Source organism: Schistocerca nitens, chromosome 2, assembly GCF_023898315.1.
Source record: "Schistocerca nitens isolate TAMUIC-IGC-003100 chromosome 2, iqSchNite1.1, whole genome shotgun sequence".
NCBI classification, from domain to species: Eukaryota; Metazoa; Arthropoda; class Insecta; order Orthoptera; family Acrididae; genus Schistocerca; species Schistocerca nitens.
The window spans coordinates 38,711,638-38,724,200 of NC_064615.1; the positions used below are offsets into that span (position 1 = coordinate 38,711,638).

Here is a 12,563-nt window from a genome sequence, read left to right on the forward strand (position 1 = left end):
GTAGTTCTAAGTTCTAGGGGACTTATGACCAAAGATGTTGAGTCCCATAGTGCTCAGAGCCATTTTTTTTAACCGTCCTTCCTTTAATTTATATAATAATTCACAGCAGTAGCAGCAGCAGCAGCAGCAACAACAACAACAACAACAACACAGTACAGTGCACTACAAGACCACTGATTGATATTTACACTATGCAGATAGTCTTCTGACACAATAACAGGTCAGAAGGACACCACCTCCATTAGTATATACCCATTAAACCGTCATTCCTTTGGTTGTCCGTCATTTGCCTGAATGACTTCATGCGAGATACAGCATGATTTCTACTACAAAGGTGTGTCTACCCTGGTCCGACCTAACCAGTGCTTGTCCTATAATAACCATGGTGTGAACTGAATGCAACCGCAAACTTAACGGTCCTCGCTCCACAACTGTTTTCCCATGAGCATATGGCTGATTATACGACTTTTTAAACAGCCTCAGTCATTCAGGACGTGGATTCGTATGAGATAGCTATTTTCGCGGTTCGAGGGAAAATACAATTTGAAGCAGTACTGAGACATAGGTTATCAGTCACACGTATTTTAATTTCTTGTTTTCTGTTGTTGGAGAATTATCTGTTATTAGATGCACGATTGTCACAACTGCCCGGAAAATCCTGCAGCTTTCTGGAGATAAGCGCTCTAGCCGCCGTATCCCGGGTTGCACACCTCTTGTGTGGTTTCCGCAAGCCGCTTCCTGGCTGTGGTCGCCACACGCAGCTGCAGGCCGCCGTCAGCACACACTGCCGCCGCCGACAAAACAAACGCTTTACAGATATTCCAAGTCTCCGCAGCCGCCCTCCGACTGTTGATTTTATTCAGAACATCAGAAACTATTCAGTTTAGGCCAATAAAACTAGAGTGCTGTAGACACATGTCAAATGTATTCGCATATATAGCGGATTAGTTTGGATCAGAGAAAATCACAACGGATCTGCATTGACGATCTACTCTTTTTCGGTTCTTACATCTATCTTTACCAGTCATGAGCTTTTCCTACTTTAGAAAAAAATGTTTACTTAAAAAAACCGCAGTAAATTGGTTTTATTGAAACAAGGAACATAGGACCGAAAATATTTTTTTCTCTACCGCTATTTCACCGGCAGGCTCGCTGATCAGTTATCACCAGGGAGAAGTACCAGCAACCAATTGTCACAGGTCTGAATTCCCCAAAGCTACTGATCTCAATTTTTAATCAATTTCATCTACTTGTGTAGCGTCTTGCGTTATCTTCAGAAGGAAGTACGTGTAAGACCAGCCACTTACCACAAAGTTCCTGCTAGAGTAGTAATTTCTAGAAAATAAGGGTAAGAAGAAAGTAAAGAAGATTTCCAGCGTCCCGTCTACGGCGTGATCATTATAGATTAGTTCCGATTGGGTTGACAGAGATGGGCAGTATACATTTCAAACGAACCATCTGTTGACTGGCAAAAGCGATTAAGGCAGAGCGCGAAAACATAAGTCAGAATGGTTTAACGGAGGCTTCAGTCACCTCCCTACCTCTTCCCGCCTCCCTCCCCCACCCCTCTCGGCTATCACCACTAAATGTGGACCCAGAGTGTTATTCACTGCACCGCCTCGCAGTAGATGAGTAAGAAAAGAGAAATAATGACTAAGTTGTTTTGAGGTACCTCAGTTTAACTAGGAATCCGAACCATTGTGTGACTTGACACTTTTCACAGTCACAAAGTAAGACATATGCCACGTCACAGTGCCAGCTAAAATGTAATAGCATCAACCAATAATATGTATTTGTGACACTATTCATATCCACTGAGTCATATTAAGCGAATTCCATCAACATTATTTCTGAGAAAAGGGCTTCTTCGCACGATGCAGTCGCCTGTCTTTTTAGAGAGAATTCCATCCACATAATTTCTGAGAAAAGGGCTTCTTCTCACAATGCAATCACCTAGCGTGTTACCAGCTTTATTATTAAGTCAGTTGTATTTGGTATTCATCTCCTACTGATGTGAGATCGTGGTAAGCACAATTTATGAGCTGACTTTCATCGACCGACGGCCTTGGCTCAACCGACGGCCTTGGCTGAAGCTAATTCTGACCTTTTATAACGGGTAAACTTGCGCTTAGTACGCTTCACACGTTGACTAAAACCATGCTTTTGGAGAGATTCGTCCAATATGACCAATACACCCACATACATATTCCCCGATAATACTCCAATGCCGCACAGGAATGAGTCACTCCGATCGAGTATACACAGATCAGCCAGAATATTAACAGTCGGTATGTCCACCTTCGGACAACAACGCCGTCGCATCGTGTCATAGTAGCAATGAGGCGTTGCTAGGTCACCGGAGGAAGTTGGTATCACATCTGCACACACAAGTGACCTAATTCCTATAAATTCCGGGGAGCAGGGTATAAAACTACCGTCTGCTACTGCTATACCATAACCTTAAAGTAGGAGGCAGGTCGTGAAATATAATTATATAGTAAAAACAATTATGGTATAAAGCAACAGAGCAGTGTTACCCTCTGAGAGGAATTTTCCTAGGTTGACCGTGCTGTACCTAACGGGAATGGCTTATCGAAAATGAAAGTCAGAATTACGTAAATATTTGAACAGTACGAACAAAATTTTGCCTATCTGTACTGTTCTACTGATAAAGAAAACGGTCGCCAGCCTAACTAGGCAAGAGAATGATTAACATTCTCGTTTAAGAAAATAGTTATTAGTAATTTTAACGAATAAACACAACCTATACTTTGTCACACGCGAGTGCAATGAACTCTGACACATACATATGTTTACGGTAAGATTGAAACTAACAGTTGGAGCAGCAGAAACTATTTGCAAAATTATAAGAGATACCGAAACACCCTATTACTTTCAGGCTTTAAAGAAATTATGGTTTTTTATAATTAGTGGTCTTTCCGTTACTAATTACCCAGCATTAATACAATAGACAAACTGTGGATCCTGTTATGTTATTAATATGCACTTCCTATACACAAGAGAAACATACACTTAGCAAACATAAGTATATAACGTTTCACAACTGCAGTTTTCCATTTTTACTACAGTGAAACACAAAATTAACATATACGTAAGATACTGACTCATCTTCTGCGATTTACAACAGGCAGTAATGTGATCATTTACTAAGCAAAACTTTATAAGCCTCAATCTTAAGAACTTTTAATTTTGAAGTAGTCAACAACACATTAATAAGCAGTTTTACTAGGAAAATTATTTTCAGCAAGCATCATTAACTTTAACCCACTCTCTTGCCACATTAACTTTAACTTTCTTTTTACTATGTTCAAGAGGCATCAATTACCAAAACTATAGGCTTTAATTTCTTTCAGTAAGGGCACTCGGAAATCACTTTAGTTCAAACGGAGAGGAACCTGAGAGGTGTTATGATGAGGAGAAAAATCAAGGTTGGTATATAAATTCAGATATAAATTACCTTACATTTGAACACACTAACACATCCATTAAGCTGATCCTTCACTGTACATCATTATAGCATTCCTATGCAATGATTGCGCAATGTGGTGGCAACTGCATGTTGGTAGGTGGAATTGCAGGCAGAATTGCTGGACTCTGTCATTTCTTGGTGGTGATGATAGATACAAATTCCAGAATAGTTCCAGCTATTTATCCATCCACCCGAGGCATTGGAAAGAAGCAGAAAAAGCCTCTCTCGGAACCAGCACAATATGCATCTTTTACAAGGCAGTGCACGGTTTGGTAGCTCGTCCCCGAATCGTAGCTCGTCCCGACTGACTCTTATGCCACCTTTTCCACCTAGGCCAACCCCAATTTGCTCGCGCTACACAGCTCCGTTCCCGAGGGGAACCACTACACCTTTTACATACAAACTAACTAAGCACCCAAGTGAGGATCAGCAGTTTACATAACAGTAACCAAATACATTAAATAAAACAGAACATTTGCACATATTGACATTTCTAAAAAAAATTATTCAGACAGAAATTAGAATTACATACAGTCAGTTTTGTTCTCTCCGAATGGGACAAAGAATTTAAATGGCAGATACACTACTTTGCATTGAACCAAAACATGACGTCAAAGTTTGTACAAAGAAAGGAGTATACAATTTTGTGTTATCTATTCAATCAAACACATTTACAGAAGCACAGCAATGTAACATTAAATGAAACAAAAGCAAAATAAATCAGTACAGCATTAGAGCTATGGTGTTACAAGGGCCGTGAGCACTGACGCCACGTTCAATCACATCCATTATCTGATCGATCGGATTCATACCTGGTGAGTTGGGAGTCCAGCACATCAATTGGAATTCGCCACTGTGTTCCTCGAACAACCCCGTCACACATCTGGCCTTGTGACATGGCACAGTACCTTGCTGAGAAACACCACAACATGATCGTCGTCAAAAGGTGTACGTGGTCTGCAACCAGTGTACGATACTTCTCGCCAGTCGTGGTGCCCTGCACGAGCTCCACTGGACCTACGGATGCCCACGTGAATGTTCTCCAGGGCATAATGGAGCTTGTCTCCGTCCCGCAGTACAGATGTAAAGGAGCTGTTTGCTTGGAAGACAACAGATTCGCGTCCTCCCGTCGGCATGATGAAGAAGGTATCGGGATTCATCAGACCGTGCATCACTGTGCCGACGCGCCAACATTGATGTTAGTTCCGCAGCAGTTTGCCGCCTGTCCTGATTTACCATTCTGCGCAGCCAACGACATCCGACATTTGTAATTAGGGGTGGCCGACCAACTTCATAACATCTGGACGTCGTTTCGTCTTGGTTTCACCACGTGTTGAAGACACTCACAACAACATTCCTCGAACAACTAACAAGTCGTGCAGTTTCTGATATGCTCGTGTCGAGACTCTGGGCCATCACAATCTGCCCTCAATCAAACTCACATCACGCCCCTTCCCCATTCTAAACAGAGATACTACATGCACCGTCTCTGTGTATTAATAGCTGTCATTCCTCGCCATGGGACGCAGCTATCGACTGGACGGCTTTATATCGATAGTAGGTCGGTGGTCATAGTGTTCTGGTTGGTCAGTATAATTTTTTTCTGGTAGGTTTGTTTAGGCAATATGGCGAAAACAGTGTCATATACAGGGTGAGTCACCTAACATTACCGCTGGATGTATTTCGTAAACCACATAAAATACTGACGAATCGGTTCCACAGACCGAACGTGAGGAGAGGGGCTAGTGTAATTGGTTAATACAAACCATAAAAAAATGCACGGAAGTATGTTTTTTAACACAAACCTACGTTCTTTTAAATGGAACCCCGTTAGTTTTGTTAGCACATATGAACATATAAACAAATACATAATCAGTGCCGTTTGTTGCATTGTAAAATGTTAATTACATCCGGAGATATTGTAACCTAAAGTTGACGCTTGAGTACCACTCCTCCGCTGTTCGATCGTGTGTATCGGAGAGCACCGAATTACGTAGGGATCCAAAGCGAACGGTGATGGACCTTAGTTACAGAAGGGACTGGAACAGCACATTACGTCCACATGCTAACACCTTTTTATTGGTCTTTTTCACTGACGCACATGTACATTACCATGAGGGGCGAGGTACACGTACACATGTGCTTTCCGTTTTCAATTACGGAGTGGAATAGAGTGTGTCCCGACATGTCAGGCCAATAGATGTTCAATGTGGTGGCCATCATTTGCTGCACACAATTGCAATCTCTGGCGTAATGAATGTCGTACAAGCCGCAGTACATCTGGTGTAATGTCGCCGCAGGCTGCCACAATACGTTGTTTCATATCCTCTGGGGTTGTAGGCACATCACGGTACACATTCTACTTTAACGTACCCCACAGAAAGAAGTCCAGAGGTGTAAGATCAGGAGAACGGACTGGCCAATTTATGCGTCCTCCACGTCCTATGAAACGCCCGTCGAACATCCTGTCAAGGGTCAGCCTAGTGTTAATTGCGGAATGTGCAGGTGCACCATCATGCTGATACCACATACGTCGACGCGTTTCCAGTGGGACATTTTCGAGCAACGTTGGCAGATCATTCTGTAGAAAAACGCGATGTATGTTGCAGCTGTTTGGGCCCCTGCAATGAAGTGTTTGTTACAACACGCAACTGAACGTCGGAGGTCTCAAGCGTCAACTTTAGGTTACAATATCTCCGGATGTAATTAACATTTTACAATGCAACAAACGGCACTGATTACGTATTTGTTTATATGTTCAGATGTGCTAACAAAACTAACGTGGTTCCATTTAAAAAAACGTAGGTTTGTGTTAAAAAACATACTTCCGTGCATTTTTGTATGGTTTGTATTAAACAATTACACTAGCCCCTCTCCTCACGTTCGGTCTGTGGAATCGGTTCGTCAGTATTTGATGTGGTTTACGAAATACATCCAGCGAAAACGTTAGGTGACTCACCCTGTATAGACGATTAAAACCGTTTTACAGAAAGCTTATACGCACAAGTTTTCTCACGTAGCTACAAAGAGGATTAAATCAATGGTAAGTCTTCTCGTGTGACATATTAGCCTATTGTTAAGGCAGGAATGTAGTTTGATCTCATAGGTAGCTCACGAACGTCGCACGTCCCAACGGCAGAAATATTTTATATTTACAGCAGTTGAAATGGCTGTATACACCTATGACGAACGTAGATTTCGTGTTATTGATATTGCATTTATGTTACGCTCGTCTGCAGTCGCCAGTGGTAAGAAAGGTTACGATTCGAACTGATCAACTATTCTTGAGTTCGTAGACTTCCACGGCGGGTGTCATTTCAGTTGAAATAATTTTGGGTATTGGTCCGCGTCATTGTCGGTCGGAACATCGGCAATTTAATTGTTTTAGTAGCTTTCAACGACACTCCAATTCTGAAAATTATTTTACTCAAAACCCCTCTCAAGATTCCTGTAGCGCAAGTAGTAAACCGAAGGAAGGTCGTTTGATTATAATTGACGATCAGTCACCGAAATCAGCCCTAGCCTTCAAGTAGCTAGGAATAAATATTCAGAGTGGTGTAAGGTGGAATGCCCACAAAACCTAGCCCTGGGGAACCAAATGCCAGACATTGACGTTTTGGAACAGTCATGACGAAGTGTAGTTCTCGCAGATGAGAAGCTGCTCACGAAACTATACTTTGACCAAGCAGTCTTCGTCTGCCTGCGAGCCTTACCAAGTATCGTTCACGGAAGAAGTAGAGCAGAGTTAAAGAGGGACTGTTTCAGAGCGAAAGTCGCGCAGAGATGACCAACAAATCTGGGGGAGAGACTTTAAGAAAGACTTTGCGTGTCACGGAGAAGTTTACTGTTGAAATTCCGAGGGTCGACGTTCAAAAAATCAGCCAAGAAATAGAGTGCTTCCTGCAACACGCGTCTCGCGTAATGACTGCGACGATAAAAATGAATGATTTATTAGGTAGCTGCACTACGAAATTGTTCACTGTCGATGGCGTTACCTATAGTGAACTATCGTCAAAGAAAGTGCTGTAAGACTCGACAAAAATTCCACTAGAAATCGAAGGCTTATTTTTAATCTGAATAAATTTAAGATAATACCTGTAGCGAAGAGAAAAAAAAAACCAGATAGTATCAGATTACGTTAGTGGTGAATCACACCGCGTAAACATTTAGGAGTAATAGTAAGAAGCGAGATGAAATGAGAGGATCATATAAAACCAGCTTTATGAAAGGTGAATGGAGGGCTTCCATTTGTTGGAAGGGTTCTGGGAAAATTGCCGTGATGTTGCTGTCGTTAGTGGGGCGCCTCAGGCAGCGTGGCTATGCCGTTCTTCAAATTGCACCACTGAAGACCTATCCGCAATGCTTTGTATCACTGTTAATGTTCCTCTAACACTCCCGGGGAAGAAAAAACGAGACAGAACCGAGGGACGAAGTTTATTTTCAAACAATACACAGCGCATGCTGTCGATGTTTGCACTGTTGTGCAAATATTGTAAAGTGCAATACAGATTTTTTTTTTTTTAAGAAGATGTCGTAACTGTGTAACGAGCCAACGGAAACCCTGGGAACATTATACGCTCAGAAAATATCTCTGAATACCCTCCGAAATTTTGTCGGTGCAGGTAAGGAACCAGAAAATTACGGCAAAATTCATATAGAGGGGAACCGACAGGCATTCCCGCGTAGCGTTCGCTTATGGAACGGAAAATGGTTGAAGGAGGGAGGGGGGGGGGGGGAGGCGGTGGTAGTGATATACTACAAGTAAGTACCATCCGCTAGATAACCGTGAAGTAATAACTCAATGCCGTGCAGTTGATGGCCGTCGCTCGAAGAGAGGTCAGCAGAGAATTTCACGGAATTCAGCCAGTTGCAGCAGACTGTAGGTCTCGGAGCCAGCACTGTGGCGCGTACTCACCGGAGGCGCTGTGGTGTGTGGACTAGGAGAGCAGCGGCCGCTTCTGGCCGCCAGCAGGGTCTCCGCCTGAGTGTAGCGCTCCGCCGGCCTGGGCCGCGCTATATAGCGACGCGGCGAACCGGTCGCTTCTCCGCGGGCAGCGCCCGTGACGCACGCCAGCCCCCGCTGACCTCACGCCCTCGATGCGTCTTCCACACCGCCGCGCACACCCCAAATTTCACCGCGGCGGAACATACGTCGAGTCAATCACGTCGTACACACTTATTGTGCAACTCAGTTCGTATCTTGACGGCGCGGAAGAGCTGTAGCAAATGTGGATGAGAAGGCGGCGCGCTGAATCACTGTTTGAGAGAGGGAGGGTCTTGGTGCTCGGTTCCTATTTGATCCGGGGTAAAAAATTTTCAGCTAGACCAGCGGCCATTTGTATTACCGTTCAAACAACTGTCTTACTATACCTATAACTACGGAGTGGTCCATTGATCGTGGCCGGGCCAAATATCTGACGAAATAAGCGTCAAACGGAAAAACTACAAAGTCGAAACTTGTCTAACTTGAAGAGGGAAACCAGATGGCGCTATGGTTGGCCCGCTAGATGGCGCTGCCATAGGTCAAACAGATATCAACTGCGTCTTTTTAAATAGAAGCCCCCATTTTTTATTACATATTCGTGTAGTACGTAAAGAAATATGAATGTTTAGCTGGAACACTTTTTTCGCTTTGTGATAGATGGCGCTGTAATAGTCACAAACATATGGCTCACAATTTTAGACGAACACTTGGCAACAGGTAGGTTTTTTAAATTAAAATACAGAACGTAGGTACGTTTGAACATTTTATTTCGGTTGTTCCAATGTGATACATGTACCTCTGTCAACTTAGTATTTCTGAGAACGAATGCTGTTAGACCGTGATTACCTGTAAATTCCAGATTAATGCAATAAATGCTCAAAATGATGTCCGTCAACTTCATTGCATTTTGCAACACGTGCAACGACATTCCTCTCAACAGCGAGTAGTTCGCCTTCCGTAATGTTCGCACATGCATTGACAATGCGCTGACGCATGTTGTCAGGCGTTGTCGGTGGATCACGATAGCAAATATCCTTCGACTTCCTCCACAGAAAGAAATCCGGGGACGTCAGATCCGGTGAATGTGCGGGCCACGGTATGGTGCTTCGACGACCAATACACCTGTCATGAAATATGCTGTTCAATACCGCTTCAACCGCACGCGAACTATGTGCCGGACATTCATCACGTTGTAAGTACAATGCCATACTGTCATGCAGTGAAACATCTTGTAGTAACATCGGTAGAACATTACGTAGGAAATCAGCATAGATCGCACCATTTAGATTGCCATCGATAAAATGGGGACCAATTATCCTTCTTCCCATAATGCCGCACCATACATTAACCCGCCAAGGTCGCTCATGTTCCACTTGTCGCAGCCATCGTGGATTTCCCGTTGTCCAATAGTGCATATTAGGCCGATTTCCGTTACCGCTGTTGGTCAATGACGCTTCGTCGCTAAATAGAACGCGTGCAAAAAATCTGTCATCGTCCCGTAATTTATCTTGGGTCCAGTGGCAGAACTGTACACGACATTCAAAGTTGGGAGAACTGTACACGACGTTCAAAGTCGTCGCCATGCAATTCCTGGTGCAATGAAATATGGTGCGGGTGCAATCGATGTTGATGTAGCATTCTCAACACCGACGTTTTTTAGATTCCCGATTCTCGCGCAATTTGTCTGCTACTGTTGTGCGGATTAGCCGCGACAGCAGCTAAAACACCTACTCGGGCATCATCATTTGTTGCAGGTCTTGGTTGACGTTTCACATGTGGCTGAACACTTCCTGTTTCCTTAAATAACGTAACTACCCGGCGAACGGTTCGGACACTTGGATGGTGTCGTCCAGGATACCGAGCAGCATACATAGCACACGACATTTGGGCATTTTGATCACAATAGCCAGACATCAACACGATATCGACCTTTTCCGCAATTTCTAAACGGTCGATTTTAACACGGGTAATGTATCACGAAGCAAATACCGTCCGCACTGGCGGAATGTTACGTGATACCCCGTACTTATACGTTTGTGACTATTACAGCGTCATCTGTCACAAAGCGAAAAAAGTGGTCCAACTAAAACATTCATATTTCTTTACGTACTACACGAATATGTAATGAAAATGGGGGTTCCTATTTTAAAAAACGCAGTTGACATCCGTTTGACCTACGGCAGCGCCATCTAGCGGGCCAACCATAGCGCCATCTGGTTTTCCTCTTCAAGCTAGACGAGTTTCGTTCTTTGTAGTTTTTCGTTTAATGCTTATTTCGCGAGACATTTGGTCCGGTCATTATCAATGGACGACCCTGTATATTAAGTATGGCTTCAACGACGAACCGGAACTAACGCCCAGGCAAATTATGCGAATCGATTGATTCTTTCTGGAAAAGACTTCAATTGTGCTGAAATTAATGCTCAACTAATGCCACTATTTGTACGTGTACCGTTCGGATTTTACGTGCAAAGACAGTCATCCTTAAGTAACCCCGGAACTTGAGCAAGACTGATGGTTCAAATTTGGTCCAGCAGTATATCGGATCTTTGTCTCAGGTACGTTTTGACCATCTGAAAAAAAGTCTTACTTCTTTAGCATGCAAAAAATACATTTTCTGGGACGTTTTTGAAGTGCGCCGCTTCTAAACTTTAAATTTGTAGGAATTGGTTCAAACTTTGCACGGAGGTAGATAAACGGATAGAGTGAAAACGATTTTCTTTTTACCCGGTTATCTTTATCTGTTGTCGAGATACGATGGTCTAAAATCGAGCTAAATGTAGGACATAAAATTCGTTCTTACGTAAACTTAATGTGCGGAAACAATGTGAACCGAGTCAAATAAATAAAAAATTGATTATTACGATACAACTGAAAACTCCCTTTAAAAAATGAATCTTCATTCGGATTTTACGTGCAAAAAACACCTTTTTGTGAGTTTTTTTATTTTTTTTTTTTTTTGGCGCGTGCCACTTCTATGTTTCAGACTTGTGCGCATAGGTTCAAATTTTGTAAGGTGGTAGACAAATAGCTGTAATTAATGGTAATCCTGCTATTTTGTCAAAACTTTATCCGTCGGCACGATATAAGCAACATGGTTCGAAAGACAATAAATAGGCCTATCTCGGATCATTCGTCGACATGATTCGAGAGATAATAAATAAGCCCATCCCGCATTATTCGTTGCCCGAGTCAACAAAAATCTGCATCGATTGCCAGGCTATGGTGGCCTAATATCAAAATTATGGCAAAGTGGAAATTGGGAACCAGATTGTAAAATACTCCTATCGCAGCGCAAAAAAAGTGAATATGTGACGGGAAGAGGAAGGGAACTAGCTTTTCGGCTTACCCGGCACGTTCAGATACATCTAAATCAAAACGTCTTGACATATTTGCGCTTTCTTACGAATTAATCTTACTTCCCCAACACGGTGAATTCTCTTATCTGCAATGTGTTTACAATGTGCATCTTGTAATTTACAGTGGGGATGTGTGCAACCTAAACTTTAATGACGCGTTGTGTCATATTGTACATTTTGGAATTTCTGTTTCGAATGTTTGTACAATCGGTATCGTCCAGTGGAATGTACAAATCTTCCTGAAGAATAAACATAAGAATAAAATATAAGAATTAAGAACTGGTATTAGAATGAAATACGAGGGTTGTCCAGAAAGTAAGTTACGATCGGTCGCGCAATGGACACCCCAGTGAAAATCCGATGAAGCTTTGCACGGATGTGTTGGGTAGTATCTGTAGTGTGACCGTCGATCGCATCAAGACGCTCTTTTCAATTGTGAGTGCACTGTGAACGAGTAAAGGTGCCTAGAATAACGATCTCTCCCGCCAAGTAGGAGGGCCCGCTGAGAGGCTTCGCCTTAATGAATGCAGCCCACCTAACACAACTGCCACGCACTTCCTTCTTCGTGGCAATTCTCAGCCGCACTCTGCAGGGGCAGGGAAGATGCCCCTGCAGTCTTTTCGATGGGGAGTGTCTGATCACTCACAACACAGTGCTAATTGGTTCTTCCTGAGTATCATCTCCGTTCACATTAAACGCTGGATACGAAGACAGCACTTGGGAGCAGGCT

At 43.1% G+C, this 12,563-nt stretch overlaps 1 protein-coding gene across 1 annotated transcript in view; it reads right to left on the minus strand.

The window, feature by feature from the left end:
* Positions 1-8,471, minus strand: part of LOC126235710 (protein yellow-like) — a 78,797-nt gene extending 70,326 nt beyond the window's left edge. The window contains exon 1 of the mRNA XM_049944472.1: positions 8,406-8,471. The gene's annotated coding sequence lies outside the window, so the exon portion shown is untranslated. The remainder of the gene's footprint in view (positions 1-8,405) is intronic.
* Positions 8,472-12,563: the final 4,092 nt, after the last annotated feature.